Below are 17,411 nucleotides of genomic sequence, written 5' to 3'. Positions count from 1 at the left end.
ACAATCAAACATTTACAAAACATTGAGGTCTCTTATCATTTGCTCAACTACAACAAAGTTAACTTACCTAATGTGTGACTGTAATGGAGTTTTGTGTATCTGTCGAAGAAATGTTATGGCTTTGTTTACACATAAGCAGACCCAGTGATTTACTGGCAGTTCTAACAGGTCTTGACCTTGAAAATTACTGAGTTTAGTTTAAAAGGATACTTCATTCTGGTTTTGTTCACATATGTCCTTGAACTGGTGATTCATGTGATAATCTCTATGAGAAAAATGGGATCTAAACTGATGTATAAACACAAAAAACATCATTTGAAAATGAAGATAGATCCCAAAAGTGAGTGTTCAGAGCTAACCAGAAAGCAATGTTTTTTTTTAAATTCCTTTTTTATTTGGAAACAAAATATTATACTGCGGTGGGTTGGCACCCTGCCCAGGATTGTTTCCTGCCTTGTGCCCTGTGTTGGCTGGGATTGGCTCCAGCAGACCCCCGTGACCCTGTGTTCGGATTCAGCGGGTTGGAAAATGGATGGATGGATGGATGGACAAAATATTATAAGGGAGCACAGACAGACAAATGGGAATAACATAGCAAGTATAATATCATTCATATAATGCCCCCAATCAACAAAGTGAGATATACAACTAAACAGTTCCTCTAAAATGGGTAAAACAGCAATTAATTAAAAGGGTTTAGCAGATGTTTACTTTAGGATTATATAAATAACTGAACAGATTCTCATAATGAGAATATGATTTTTCTTAATTTCAGATAATATAGAATTATTATCTTCCATCTGAGCAAAATAACTCATGTAAAGTAGTGTGCAATAGATAGATAGATAGATAGATAGATAGATAGATAGATAGATAGATAGATAGATAGATAGATAGATAGATAGATAGATAGATAGATAGATAGATAGATAGATAGATAGATAGATAGGAGGGGTTTTTATACTTCAGCATCTCATGATTAATAAGACAGAAAAACATTCTTATCATCTAAGTAGAGTTAAACAATATGTCTGTTGAGCTAAGCATTATCTGTGTTCTCAAAGCTAAGCACAGGAGAGACGCCTTTGCATAAACTACATGTACTTTTCTGCAACCTTGTGACCTTGTCCCTGAAACATTCACTCTGAGAAAGGGAAAACAAGAAACAGCTTTGATTTTATTCATGTGGACACTATTTCTCCTGAACCCTGGAATAACATATTTTTGTTAGTTCATAAGCCAATGCGTCTCTCACTGGCAAGTTATAAATTAGTTGTTATAAAATTCTAATTAACTATACATGGTGCTGAGGAGAACATTCTTCTTCTACATTCCCCCCTTTTTGAACCAACAAAAATATGGGTTACATAGGAGTAACGTGGGAAAGAGTAGGAGAAGGGGAAGGAGTGGAAGAAAAGGAGGAAGAAATTGGAAGCATGCATTCTTCATGTAACATATAAGCCATGGCCACGGAGGCAGTGAAATACTGGGACACAATATATCTGATCAGGGGAATGATACAGCAGGCCACAAGCAACAGAATGATAAAAGCAACGGCCAGTGAAATAAAAACTGACCTGAGCCATCAGCCCCAGGATCCAAAAGTAGACATAAACCATTGATCCCAGGGGTTAGAAATACCAGAATTGGTAGCTAACTCATTTGAAAGGGCAGTTAAACCTGTCAAAGCACAGGTGATTGATACATCGGGAGCCGTATTATTAGGGATGCAAGTGCAGCACGCATCACCGAACATAGCACATACACCCCCCTTTTCGGCGAGAAGCATGAAGGGGGAACTATAATTACTAGAGAAGCAGGTATAATTGCCTTCATGAGACTGGAACATCGGGGGAGTCATATGAGAAGTGGGGGGAAAGAGGAGAGAAAGTGTAATGCAGTTAGAGTCTTTTGGTGTGGATGGAGAGGTAAAAAGGGCAAGGAGACAAGTAAGACCAACAGGGTCAGAAATATTAGAAAGAGGGGAAGGGACGGTAGCCAAATGTGGCCTGGCCGTAGCACAGGCGTAGCAATCAGATTGATTTACTTGCTTAGCCGAATATAATACCCACTGCAACCAACGGTTCTGATTGCCATAGCCAGTTTCAATTGAAAAAGTGGATGAAAGGGTGGAAATATTCATAATCGTAACAGGAGAAAAGTCTGAACCAGAAGTTGGGGAGACGGGTGTGTGTGCAGGAGAATGAGAGGTGTTAGTAACAGGATTGTGAATCTTAATTAGAAATCTCCCTAAAGGGTCTGTTCCAGATACATATGCCCCTAATATATAGGTTACTGAGTCATGTAAAGAGGGGTTCTTCAAAGTGATGATCAAGGGGTTACAATGGTTGTCAGCACATTCATGAGAGGCATGTCCTTTTATGATAGAAAACCGATTTTTTCAAACTGTATTTTTGGGCCTCAAAGGGTTGATAACCCCAGTCCTCAGTTCCAGTGTTAGCAAAAACCCATTGCCAGTTGTCGCAGTTACTTCCCCAATAATACTTCGTAACAGTCATACACACGTATTTGTCAGACCAGGTCCACTGGGCTTGTCGACCAGTCCCACAGTTGATAATAGAGCAGAAATCAACCTGCACTGATGTGGTGATTCCTAATGGGAAAGTCAAGGTGAGCAGGGCAGTAGACAAGGGAAAAGAAAAGCATAGTAGCATAGCAATCAAGGGTGCCATCTCTTGCAATGTGAGGCGTGAATCCAGGCGGGCAATCCTTCCATTTTCACTGCATGTGGTGTGGACAGAAGAACTTGGAACGGTCCTCTCCACCTCGGCTGATGCCAATGTTTCCTCCGAGTGTCACGGACGAGGATCCAAGTGCCTAAGGGAATCGGCGTGTCTTTAGATGGAAGATTAGTCCTCCAGGCCTGGTTAACCTGCTCGTGGACTTCTTTCAGAGAAGCTCGGAGACCTGTAAGACAAGAGAGAAGATCATTGTTCACAGTATGCAGGTTAACATTTCCCATAACCATGCCCACAGGCATGGGTCGTCCGGTCAGAATTTCAAACGGCGACAGTCCTAATTGCCGGTGTGTTCTTCCCCTCAATCCCATTAAGGCCAGAGGCAAAGCGTCCGGCCAGGATAAATTTGTCTGCTCACAGATTTTTGCTAATTTAGATTTTAGGGTGCCATTATCAGTTTGTAATTTCTGTGGTATGCCCCACCTAGGAATAATTGTCTTTGATTAAAGCTTTGGCTACAGTTTTAGCATCAGCATGTTTAGAAGGAAAAGCTTCTACCCATCGGGAGAACACATCAACAATTACTAGACAATAACGGTAACCTTTAGACGGAGTTAGTTCAATGAAATCCATTTGGAGGTGTTCAAACCCATTGGATTAGGTGTAACGGTGGGACTTACCTGGACTTACCTGGGTGCCCTTTTCCTACATGAAACTTTTGACATAATGCACAGTGCCTGCAGAACTGCTCTGCATATGTAGAGAAGCCTACAGCTTCCCAGTGTTTTTCAACATCTTGAATCATGGCGTCCTTTCCAGCATCGTCTAGGCCATGAGCGATTTTTGCCATACCTGGGAAAGAAGCCTTTGGGAGGAAAGGTTTGTTAGTTTGCCTATGGGTCCAGACACCATCAGAGAGGGACCCTTCTTTGGACCATTTTCTTTTTTCTCTGTCCATGGCTGCACTCTGTAAAGAAACAAGTTGATTATCAGGGTCCTGGTTATTTCTCTATTGGAATAAAGAGATTGGTGTGTTATTATATGCAGCCTGTTTAGCAAAGTGATCAGCTAATTCGTTTCCTTTGCTGACAGGATCTTGTTTTCCTATGTGAGCTTGACATTTAACGATTGCTAACTTTGATGGTTTAGTTATAGCTTCTAAGAGGGATTCAATCAGTTTTTGATGTTGGATCGGTTTGCCAGCGCTGGTCTTAAATCCTCTTAATTTCCATAAGGCTCCATGACCATGGCAGACTCCAAAAGCATATCTGGAATCCGTATAAATTGTAATAATTTTCCCTTCGGACAACTGGCATGCTCAGGTGATAGCTATCAATTCAGCTGCTTGCGCGCTTAAATTTGATGAAATTTGGTTTGCTTCCAGCAGGTGGTCACCTTTGACCACTGTATAGCTGGTTGAAGATGTTCCATTTTCCAATCGTAGGTTTTATAATCTTAGTTATTTCGTCATGACAGTTGTGGGGCTCCCCTTCTTCAGTTGGAAGAAGAGTGGCTGGATTTAAGGTAGAGCATCTTTCAATGGTGACATTTGACAAAGTATAGAGTACATTTTGATAGTGTATTGCTCTTGCAGTTGTGAGATGTGAGGTCTTAGCCTGTACTAAAATAGAATGAACGGCGTGAGGTACCTTTACTGTTAGGGGGCTCATGAGCACTATATCCGTACTGGCCAGTACAGCTTCAGTTGCAGCAGCACAGCCCTAATCCTCACAGGTGGCGCAGTGGTAGTGCTGCTGCTTTGCAGTAAGGAGACTGTGGAAGATTGTGGGTTCGCTTCCTGGTTCCTCCCAGTGTGGATAGCGCTTTGAGTACTGAGAAAAGCGCTATATAAATGTAATGAATTATTAAGGCAAGGTGGGAGAGCTGTAGCTACAGGATCCAATTTTTTCGAAAAATAGGCTATTGGCCTTTGTTTGTCTGCATGTAGTTGCGTTAAAACTGCATTCATTCATAGAACTGCATTCATTAATCCCTCCTTCACTCTGTTCTTGGACGAGAAAATAGTCAGTGAGAGTAGTGCATTTTTTTTTTTTAAATCACATAGAGCCTTGTCAGCCTGCTATTTCCACTGCATGCAGCCAGATGGCAATGTTCGCTAGATTTTGTAAAGGCTGTGCTCCTCCTGAAAAACTTACAATTAAACAACTTCTCAGGCCGCAAGCTGGTACTACTTTTAAATTAGGAATTCATCTTACCGTGGTGCTATACGTGCTAGTTTCCAGATCATGAAAAAGTCCGTGGCGGAACCGGGTCAGCGACAACAAGGAAACACTAATTTCCGTGGCGACCCAAGTGCCAGCGGCAAACAAAGACAATCCATTTCGGGAAACACACAGCACAACTCCACAACAAGAAAACATATCCATCAAAAGCTATGCAGCCACAGAGAAATATCCTGACTTAACCTGTTGTTTTGTGACCGGTCTTGGAAGGTTTTGAATGATGGTTATACGGCCGCTAGAGAGAGCTCTTGTATCACAAGAAATGTCATGACCTAAATATTTAATGGTAGTTTGGACTAACTGCAGTTTTGTGTTCGACACTTTTTTATGGCCATTTTCACCTAAAAACAATAGCAATTTTTCTGAGTGTCATTTGCATATTTTTTTTCTCTCTTTTTTTTTCTTCCTCTTGTTTTTTTTTTCTTTTCCGTAGTACTACGCACCATTATATCATCTACATACTGTATCAATACACTGTCTTTTTCCGGCCAAAAGCCTTCTAAATTTGAGCAAGAGCTTGGCCATAAACACAAGGGGTTTCAGTATATCCCTGAGGCATGATGGTTCAGGTCCTTCGGCAATTATGAAAGGGAAAAGCAAACCAGAATTGAGAATCAGGGTGCACGGGAATGGAAAAGAAAGCGTTAGCAAGGTCAATAACAGAGAAGTATCGGGCGGACGGGGGTATCGTGGAAAGAATAGTGGAAGGATTAGGAACAATAGGTGTTCTAGAAAAAAACGCAGAGTTAACTTGTCGTAGGTCTTGAACAAAACGCCATGAACCGTCAGCCTTTTTTACAGGTAAAATGGGGGAGTTGACTGGAGAGTATGTAATTGGAATAATCGCTCCTCGCCTCACGAGATCAGAATGTACGGCGGCGATGCCAGCCTCTGCCTCTGGGGACAGAGGATACTGGGCACCGTACGGGTGGAAGGAAGATTTTGAGAAAATCACCAGTGGCTCACAGTGTGCTATCCTTCCATAATCATTTTTCCCTTGGGACCACAGTGCTAAGGAAACATGGGGATCCGAATCTCCTAAATAGAAAACGCTTTGTGAATATGTGAGGTGCACTGAAGCAACAGCTTTAGTAGACAACAAAAATACATGGAATGTGCAAAGTTTCAGGGCATGTGCTGGAGAAAAGAAAAGATTCTAACCAAGGTGTGTCCACTTCAGTAGGGAAATACTGGGCAGTACAAGGCAGGGTGTCCGGGACTTGTAAGTGAGGAAATAGGCATGAGGGGAAAGAATGAAGGGCTTTCAAGAGGAAGGTGTGCGGTGAGATGTTCAGGGTCCAGGCTGCAAAAGAGGGCTTGGGGTGTGAAGTTTGGCACAGGAGCTTAGGAATGGAGCAGAGGTTTTAGACCAGCAATATATGAGGCTGTCCCGAGGCAGTAAGCACTTTTACTGTATCTTTCGAGGCAGGAACCTCCTTCAGCACGTGGCTCCTGTGTCCATTTCAAAGGCAGTTTCTTTGCCATTAAAGTCAATAAAAGATCAGTTTCAGCATGACGAGTAAGCAAAGGAAACTGGAAAAAGTGGCTGGGGTCCCTGATAATTCTTAGGACCAAGGAATGTCATTAGGCTCAGGGAGAGGGGGTGACGGAGGCGTTTGTGTGGGCAGTTGTGTCTGAAATGTCCAAGTTCACCGCAGCCGTAACAGGCATATGATGCTGGTGTCTGCTCCGAAGGGTTAGGCATCTGAGCGAAAGGATTATTAGGGTTTGATAAATGGAACCCGCGTCCTCTTCCACGCCCTCGACCTCCAAAGAATTTTCCACGTCCTCTCCCCCTAGCCAGGTCAGTTCTTCCAGTATAGTAATTTATTTGTGCAGCCAAAAATTTGGTCTGTGTGTCTGACTCTTTTAATTTAGTCTGTCTGTCAGCATGCTCTGCATGACGCTTGACTTCCTTGAATGTTGCGGTCTTTCAGCCTTTGGCAGGACGTGCAGACTTTGCTTTGAATGTTACTTCTCAGTCCCGAGATGAAAGGAGGCACTGCAGCACGAGTTCTATCGTTTGTATTGTCTAGCCCAGAGTGATTAGCCATCAGATCTTGCAATCGGTGAGCCGGGTGAAATTAGTGACCAGTTTGTGCCCTTTTTATATTTTTCTGCCAGGGCTCCTTTCAAAGGCTCTCACTGGGCGAGGAAAGGACCTTCATTCCAACGCCAAGGGACACCGTTATGATCACCGTGATTTACAGTTGCCCATGTGGTGCTCAGCTGTCGACGGAGCACCTGTGTCCACTCTGCAGCATTTGCTTTATACATGTTATCCAGCTGCTGTAACGGCTCCACAAATTGCAGTCCACCGACTGCTTTGGGGTCGGGCAGTTCAGACACCACATCTTTTAATTCTTGAAAGTCCCAATTTCGGTGAATCATTACAGTAGTGGGATTATTATTGCCTGGAGGTTGTGTGGGATCATGTCGGGGGTTGGGGGACTTCAATGAGGTGGCAAGAGAATGTCGAGCCAGAAGGCTTAGGGGAGCCGAAGGGGGAAGTAAAACCACTCATTAGGTTTAGAGCGGAGGGTCTGACTGCTCATGCGCTGGGAGACAGATGACTCTTTTAATTTCTGCCATTGCAACCCAGTAGCACCTTGTGAATGATCTGAATTATCTTCCTCAGGGTCAATATGTGAGGACGGGTCATAATGATATTGTTCATCATAAAAACCTGCTCCAGACGGTTCGTCTGTTAACAGGGGTGCAGTTGGAGGAGAGGGTGCAGGAGGTGGAAGCGGGGGAGTTTTGGTAAGGAGGGGGTGGACAGATTTACGGGGTATAGGGGGTCTTTCTTTTCGGTCTGCTTTCTTTTACTTTCAGGCTTGGGCGCTGTCTCTATCTTCATTTTCTGCAACGCTAGCAATAATTCTTCCTTGTCTTTTCTTGTTTTGACTTCAGCAGCCAGCAGGTTGTTACGCCTCTGCTTATTCCACTTCTTACATGCCCTTTTAAAATCCAACCCAGTCTGCTTCTCTATTAACTGTTTAGGGGACCCGCCTTTCAATCCCGACGGTGTACTAGGAGCCTGGTGATTCTCTGAAAATAATCCTTCTAACATTAGGTTTTGAGGACCCTGGGGGACCTGTTTGACTGGCTTGCTATTTATTTCCCATAGTAAGCGGCAGGCCTTCAACAGAGAGCAACTCAATCCCCGATTATTTCTCGTCCCACTTATCGTCCCCGGAAATCAACCAGTCGACAAGTGGAAAACACGATCTCCCCTCTTCCAAATTTCACACGTACTCTAACTGCCCCTTTCACCCCTATTCCTCTTTATTTTTAGGAGCGTGCCACTCGCTCCTTTCTACTCGAATTCCTAAGGGGTGACTTACTAACATTCACACTGTGCCGTCACTCTCTATGAATCCCTAAAACCCTTCTATGTCGATACGGTATTTTTCTCTATTCTTTCCGCATGCTTTTTTTCTTTCTTTTCCTTTTCCTTTTCCGCGTATACGTCTATTTCTTCCAGCACACCAGTCAAACCAACAGGAATCCCCTGAATCTACTCACCGCGACTCCTTCTGCCTGCCTGGAAAAATCCCGTCCAGTTGCTTTTCGTTTCGGTCAGGAGGAGGTCAGCGACTCCCCACGCAGGAAAACGCCCGAGGTAGGCCAGTCCTAACTTTTACCAGAGCTGGTCCTCGATCCGCGGAAATCGGTCCACTTGGACGAACCCGCTCAGGGAGTTGTCTGCCCATCTCCTGCCCCGCGGTTGGGCGTCAAAAACTGTGGACGAAAAAGGCACACTGAAAGCAGGCAGATAATATTTCTTCAGTTCTCTTTATTATTCATTCGGAATCACAGTAAGTAGAGATTCAAACAGCATAACTTATTGCCGCAAAACTCAATTTGAACCCTGATCAAAAGCCAGGAGGGGTTTTTTATACTTCAGCATCTCATGATTAATAAGACAGAAAAACATTCTTATCATCTAAGTAGAGTTAAACAATATGTCTGTTGAGCTAAGCATTATCTGTGTTCTCAAAGCTAAGCACAGGAGAGATGCCTTTGCATAAACTACATGTACTTTTCTGCAACCTTGTGACCTTGTCCCTGAAACATTCACTCTGAGAAAGGGAAAACAAGAAACAGCTTAGATTTTATTCATGTGGACACTATTTCTCCTGAACCCTGGAATAACATATTTTTGTTAGTTCATAAGCCAAAGCGTCTCTCACTGGCAAGTTATAAATTAGTTGTTATAAAATTCTAATTAACTATACATGGTGCTGAGGAGAACATTCTTCTTCTACAATAGATAGATAGATAGATAGATAGATAGATAGATAGATAGATAGATAGATAGATAGATAGATAGATAGATAGATAGATAGATAGATAGATAGATAGATAGATAGATAGATAGATAGAACTTTATTTAGGATATTACAAGTAGGTTGTATAGCACATTTTCATCCCATCTGGTGATACTACATCTGTGTCTGCTAAAATGTTAGGTGATTTTAATCTCAAGGCCATTTGAAGGCTATACCAATACTGTATTTTTGTCAAAAACAAAAGCCATAATTAACCAATAGAAACATTAAAATTGGTCTGGACAGGTAAATAGTGTTGCAAGAAACATCAAAATGTCATTGACCTTGCCATTCTGAAAGGTAAGGGACCATGAAGAAGCTATTATGTGCAAGTGAATTTCTGGGGAGTGTTAAAGAAAAAGAGAGGCACAGGAGAACTAGGCAGAGACAAGTGAAATCATTTTGAGTTGTCAGCTTACTACTAGATATATTCTGCTTAATAGACTTCGGGGGAAACTTCAGGGGAGCAGGGATACCTGAAGCCACCAAGGGACACTGTGATGCTGTGGTTCTTTAACTATAAGTTACCATCCCTTTTTTCTGGAAGTTATTTTAATCCTTGGCCAGAAAGTAATCTCAAAATGGGGTTTACAAGTCTGCCCACAGCAGTATCTAATTAAAGCTTGCAATCAATATGTGAGTTGGGTGAGGCTGACTGGCAGGGACAAGAAAAGCCAGAGTCTATAATGAAAAAGATATAGATGAGAAATAATATGTTATGTTCTTGGTATTAATTTGTATGTGTGCAAGCCGATCAGCCACACAGTGAGGCACTCAGCCTGTATTGTTATAGACAGTAAGACTTCCGTTTTATATGTGGTATGATTTTCTGCTTAGATTCATCATTATAAACATCTCTACTTCGTGTGTTTTAAACAATAAATATGTTTTACTTCTCTTTTTTTTACTTTCTCCTTAATTCTTATATGAAGAAAGTATTGATTTCATTAAAAAATAGACTTATGGTTTTCTTTGGAGAAGCATGTTTTGATATCCCTACAAAATGTGTCGATCATCTTTGAAAACCTATTTGTCCATGTGTCAGTCTGCTGGTGTGTTTGTGTGTCTGTGGTTAAAAAAAATTGAAAATTTGTAACTAATGAATAAGTGGACTACCATAATTCTTTTTAAATTTTGTGGACAATTTGCACTTGTTGGTCTTGAGAGCTAATTAGGTTTTGAGTGAATGCCAACTAATCAGCTCTGTGCTTTCTAAGGTCAAAATTTTTAAAGAAAATTCCAACAACAACCAATCCACTTCCAAGAAGTCTGCATTCCAAGAAGCATATACATTTAGAACTTAAAGAAAAGACTGTATGAATTTGTGTTCAATCCAAAGCTTGAGCTTTGAGCTTTTAATGTTCAGAATTTTCAAAACCAGTCAACACAGCAGCTCAGATGTAATTACGAAGAAACCCTGATTACATTTTACACCTTTATTAAATGACCACAGTGTCTATTTTTATGTGCAGTACATTTCTGAGTAAAAGGATTTTCCTACCTAGAGATTTTGAACACTTTCAGGCACCATCAGGTTATGAGTACCAGTGACCATTCTAGCTGCATGGCAGAAGAACAGGTTTAGTGAAGCAGGTTTCTATTCCTTCACCACTAATCTTTAACATATTAAAAGAAATAAACCACAAGTAAAGGAATAATAAGTAGCTTGGTTAATTAATGAATTGTTCAAATTTTTAAGTCCCAATATTTCATACTTTTAGTTGTGTAAAAAAACACACACACACACATATTTATATATATATATATATATATATATATATATATATATATATATATATATATATATATATATATATAGTCACACATTTGCGCATTGGGAGAAGTCGAATGGACCAAGTGAAGGTAATTCCACACCAGGCCAGGGGGTGGCGGGGTACACTAAACCTTTCTCTGATGTTTGTGCAGACCAGACACAGGAAATTCTGTCTGATTCAACCTCGAAGACACTGCTTTCAGTTCCAAGGCCAAGACTGACATCACTTAACGGTCCCAGCCCCAAGAACATCACTTTTGACTCTGGCCCTCAATGACATCACTTCCGGTTACCTGCCTTAAATAACAGACCACTTCCTTCTCAGTTCAGCTCAATCTTGGACTCCAAACAATACACTACAGAGTGAATTTTTATACCCTTTTGCAGCCAGGGATAATATACGTGTGACTGCCCCAAACCTGATTATTTTCATATATATAAAACTTCATCTTTTGCTCTGATGTTATGTAAGGCACAGCTGCTTTTAAATCAAATTAGCCAGTATTTACTTTCTGTAAATTGCTCATTCGCACAATTTTCCCTGCAGCATTAAAAGATAGTTACTGGCTGAAAGAGCCTAGAGGGAAACACATGATTAATTTTTGAATCTACATGATTTGTTTAGGATAGACTGGTGCGGTACAGTATTAAAAAAAATTGCAGAAGCTGGGATTGGGACAGCATGATGGTAACATATGTTAGGAACTGAATGACCAGTGTGCATCACAGTGTTAAAATGTCTTCTCATCTTACAGTGGCTGCAGGCTCAAAATCATTAAGCATGATGCAGAAATACTCATTGAAATAGTAAAAAACAAGATGACAACACAAAAAATGGAAACATGCCATTTTACACATGAAGTATTAACTTTATGAAGTGCATATTAAATTACTGACATTACTGTATCTTCACTCTTCCAAGTCCATGTTGTTAGTTTTGCTCAAAAGAATAACATCCACCTTTCAGAAAGAGTGGTATATTTGGGGAATGTGCCATTACATTTTTTTTCAATCATTTTTTTTAAAAGATGCCATCACTGTGTTTTAACGCATTCTTTTCTTCAGCACATTTATAGAAGCCACTTTCTTAATATGTAAATAACAGAGTTTTTATTGCACACGGACTGGGGATAAAACTGATATTTGAGGTATTTGGTACAATAGTCTTTAGAAATGTGCTGCAGTTAGATAAATTAAATGACAAATCTGGCAATTCACTAAATGGTGTCTTTCATTTGAAGAGACATTTTGCTTTTGATGTGTGCACCTTTTTGGTAGATTTTTTCCCTGGTGCGTGATACCCTGCATATACAACAACATCAATCACTACTCCATTAGATGGATTATTCTTTTCTTGTAGCTTAAAGAGGCAGCACTGCTCCTTGACATGAATAAAACTTTAGTATCTGGTAGCAGTGAGAGTAAAACTGTTTGCATCCTTGTGAAATTAACAACATGGCCTCGAGATAAGAGTGTTTGTTAAAACTACCCTCCACCTTAGTTCTGACTAAAACTGTGTCAAATTCTGCCTAATGGCAAAGATTGGGTCTTTGTGTGGACATGACTCTAGCTGATCCCAGCTAAGCAGAATGGCCATAACCCCTCAGATCAAAAAATGTTCCCAGTGCTTGCCAGCAACTGGTAATACCATTCAGCTTGATATATGGTTTAAAGTGTATTCAAAGATTTAAACTATAGCCAGCCACAGAATAAAGGAAGTTAAATGTTTGAAAACTAAAAATATTCCAAGTCTAAACACGGCCTTAATGGCATTCAGTACAGTTTATTTGCTGCAAGGTATCACTTGAGCTCCTCCACCACCACTTAAATCAGTTTTCTGCTTCAATTCTGAACACTTAAGAGCCTGTACTAGAAAGAAACACACTTAGCTGCGGGAATTGTCTACTGATTAGAGAAAGTGTTAAAACAAAAAATGTCATTGATAATAGTCACCCAGGATGGAGAATAAGAAGAGTGATGGGCAGACAGAAATGCTGTAGAAGCTAAATACTATCATTTGAACAGGAAAATGCTGGCTACTCTGACAGAATCAAATTAACGCCTCTGTTCAGCACTCAGCTTTCACTATGTGACATTTCATTTTGACAGTGCATCCATGTACTTTATTTATGCCTTGTATATTAAAGGTATTGTTTTTTCTATTTGGTATTGCCACTTTTGCGTTGGTAAAGCAACTTGTGATCAATGTTAAGGAGCTATAAAAAATGTAGGCTATGATTGGTTATCTACTGGCTTCTGCAAATTCAGTATAATGTAAGATGGCACCATTGTCACAAAAGCTTACCAGATAACAAGAATGAAAGGATCTAGCAGGTGTTATGTCTTAATGGCTAAGGTTTTCAGCTGTAAACTGCAAGACTGCAGGTTCAGTTCTCACCAGTAACTCAGTGTGTTAAACTTAGCAAGCCACTTAACATGACAGCGATGTGGGAACAACAAATGAATGTTATATAGTGCTTTTACAAATAGAATCTGAACATGTTACTTTCAAGCAGAAAAGATGGGAGTTGGGGAGGCCTGCTGACGTTTCCCTCTGTCAATTTCTGAACTGGCTTGCCCAATTATGGAGACTGGCAGGCCAGGGACTATCACTAAAGCATAAGGTGGGGACCTACACCCACAATCTCTTGATTTATTTGTGCTTTATATTAATTATGAATGTCTACAGCTTGCCATTGGAAATATAATACATCACCTAACATAATACAAACTTAAAACTGGCTTCAAATATCTTAAAGTAACATAACATTTTTAGGTTTAAGAGGAATGGGCAACTATCCTGGCAGCACAGAGTGAAAGGCAGGAAACAGTCCAGGGCAGGGCACTAGTTCACTGCAGAGTATTATTTTTAGTGCTTTCTGGAAAAAAATAGCAATGTTAGTAGTATTGGAAGAAACATACTTCTTCCTAAGGTTTTGACTGTTGCTGTGTTACTGTTTGACTTTGCCATTAATGCGGCAGAGAGAGAAATTGCATTAATCAAGTGAACAAGACAGCATACAATGTGGGAGGATTGAGAGGTATAAAATGAATAGCTCAGAACTGCTGATGGTGTATGGATTTTTTTTGTATTTGGCCAAAAGCTGCCAACAGAATGTCCTCATGATAGTAAATACATACAAAAAATCTATAAATATATGCACAAAACAAATTACTGACAATCATGACATAATCAGAAAACAGTATAGAAACAGCATTTGAACTGTGTGGTTTCTTCAGACAATATGAGGTAAAAAGGAGACTTTCAATGAATATTAAAATGGCTCTCATTCAGACAATTAATAATAGGAAAGCAGTCTTGAAATGTATACCTGCCTAGATGGTATTACATTCAAGTGGAAAAGAGCATCAGGGCATAAAGGGTAATGTAAGGTAAGGGACACAGCAAAGCCACATTTGATAACAAATGTCATTAGAAAAAGAGGAAACCATCCAGGCTTTAGTATGGATATCATATAGCCTTGTGTATACCATTGTCTCCCATATCTCTTGTGTGTCTCTGACACTCCATCTGTGCATATACAAATTGTACGCTACAGAGTACAAAAATATTGATCTCATAATCTATCTATCTATCTATCTATCTATCTATCTATCTATCTATCTATCTATCTATCTATCTATCTATCTATCTATCTATTATATTGTCCCCTTTCCATCTATCAGTCCATAAGTTTATTACATCTACTATATATCGTTGAATGAGTTTTTTTTTTTTAAGAAAAAAAACAGAATTTCAGCTTTTCACTTGTAACATTGTTGGTAGTAAAAGGAAACTAGAATTCAAATGTGCCCCCTAGTGGTAAGATGAGAAAAGGAAGCAGATTTTTTTTCCTCTTTTACTGTACATTCCTGTATTGTTTTTCTCTCTGACTTCCAACTAAATTGCCTTCTTGTTTACCTGTTACACATTACTTTTTTCGGATATATTTTTAAAGAACCAGATTTCATTAAAATTTATTGCACTTCTATTTTGAAAGGGTAAAAATAATTTATATTATATATAATTATATATTTTCCACACTAAAAAGGTCAAAAGAAGCTTGGAGATACAATATGTTAGCTGTTAAAACCACAATTTTAATAAATATTTTTAAATCATTTTATTTAGTATAACATTTCTAGAATTTTAAAAAACATACTAATACAACATTGAAATATATACTGATTACATGAGAGAAAATGATAGAAACAGGAATCACTTTGTTGGTTTGGCAATTCTGAATTGTCTTGGTACTTCATCCATTGCTGATTCCTGACTTGTAATCTTTTTATTCTGCCATTGTGGCCTAACAGCTAAAATATTGGACTGTAGACCATGAGGTTCCTGCTTAATATCTGCTTGTCTAGAACAAATCCCTTAACTTTCCTGGGCTCAAAAATATACATTTAAACATTTCACCCCTTTGAGTATGTAAAGTATCTTACTATAGAAATACATTATATAAAAGTAAAATAGGCTGTGTTGTGTTGCAAAATATGTGTTTCCAATAAGAGTAGACTCTGACTCCTGATCACTCAGGTAAAAACCCAGGTAAAAAGCAGGCATAGAAAATGAAACATAGTATGTGTTTATCTTCTTCTTCTTATTGTTTCGGCTGCTCCTGTTAGGGGTTGCCATAGTGGATCATCTTCTTCCATATCTTCCTGTCCTCTGCATCTTGTTCTGTCACACCCATCACCTGCATGTCCTCTCTCACCACATCCATAAACCTTCTCTTAGGCCTTCCTCTTTTTCTCTTCCCTGGCAGCTCTATCTTTAACATCCTTCACCCAATATACCCAGCATCTCTCCTCTGCACATGTCCAAACCAACGCAATCTCGCCTCTCTGACTTTGTCTCCCAACCGTACAAACTGAGCCGACCCTCTAATGTACTCGTTTTGGCTTATTTAATCAATGGCTTTCTTGTCAAATACAAAATGTCAGTTGCTTGTTTAAATGGCACTTTTAGTCAAGTACCCAAATAAAAAAAGAAGGAAAAAGATAAAAAAAAAAACAAAACTCTGTCCTTACAACACTGATGTTTCATAGAAATCAGATGAAACTACAGTGGAAGACTGGTGCACACCATGATGCTAATTTGTCCCTAGGAAAGATACCTTCACTTTCTCAGAGATCCTGCAGTGCTGGAGCATACAGATATAATCCAACTTCGGCATATCACACATTCTCCCCTAGGATTGTATTTGTGTTTCAGAGTGGCCTTGCATTTTATATTTCTTATCATCACTACTGGTTATCTTATGCCACATTTATACCTGTTTTCTGTATTTAGTTTGTGTTTGCAAGACATAATGGAAGTGAGAGATATATTTTTCTCCCACGATGCTGAATGCCAAAGGACAAATATGTCAGCCCATTTCTTTAGTCACTTGTACTGCATGCTTTGAAACCAAATTTTCCTTTCTTTTGACACACAGTTGCTAGGTAATGCTTGCTGCTTGTTTTATTGTGTTTTAGGTTTCTCTGTTATTTCCTTAGATGCATTTAAATGCACTCAAGCCTTTCATTTGCTTACCAGGACACAGAAAGCAATCCTTATATCAAATATTACTTTTTATTATTATATGTTAATATATTTAATTTTTCCTCAGCAAAGGTGGCATCTTTACCGAGTAACAAGCCAGTATAAATTATCATTTCATGCATCTGTTAAGTCTACAAAGCTGTCATCGTTGAGTTATTCTGCTGTTTTTGCTGTATTGAAAACAAAACACAATTATAGCCAATTGATAAAAGTCTTCTTTTATACAAAGTTTGGACATATTTACATATCCGAACATGTAAATCAACCACATGGTGCCATTTCAAATTAAGTAAAACTGAAAATAAATTAAAAATGCTCCTAACCATGTTCACTTAATTTTAAATCTGAAAGGCTTATGAAAGAGAAGTGTGTGCATTTAACAGAAATATTCATCCATCATTTAATCCCTCCATCCCTCATTAGACTTTCAAACACAACAATGGACTTACATCTTCTAAATGGCTGGTTTCCAGATTTGGACCCATTTCTGCTGAGGCTTCAGCTCTATGTATTTCCTAAATAAGAATAAAATGATGGATGGATCCATCCATCCATTTTCCAACCCGCTGAATCTGAACACAGGGTCACGGGGGTCTGCTGGAGCCAATCCCAGCCAACACAGGGCACAAGGCAGGAACCAATCCCGGGCAGGGTGCCAACCCACCGCAGGACACACACAAACACTAGGGCCAATTTAAAATCGCCAATCCACCTAACCTGCATGACTTTGGGAGGAAACCGGAGCAAACCCACACAGACACGGGGAGAACATGCAAACTCCATGCAGGGAGGACCCAGGAGGCAAACCCG

This window comes from Erpetoichthys calabaricus, chromosome 7 (assembly GCF_900747795.2).
Source record: "Erpetoichthys calabaricus chromosome 7, fErpCal1.3, whole genome shotgun sequence".
NCBI classification, from domain to species: domain Eukaryota; kingdom Metazoa; phylum Chordata; class Cladistia; order Polypteriformes; family Polypteridae; genus Erpetoichthys; species Erpetoichthys calabaricus.
Note: the sequence above shows the minus strand (reverse complement) of the source record.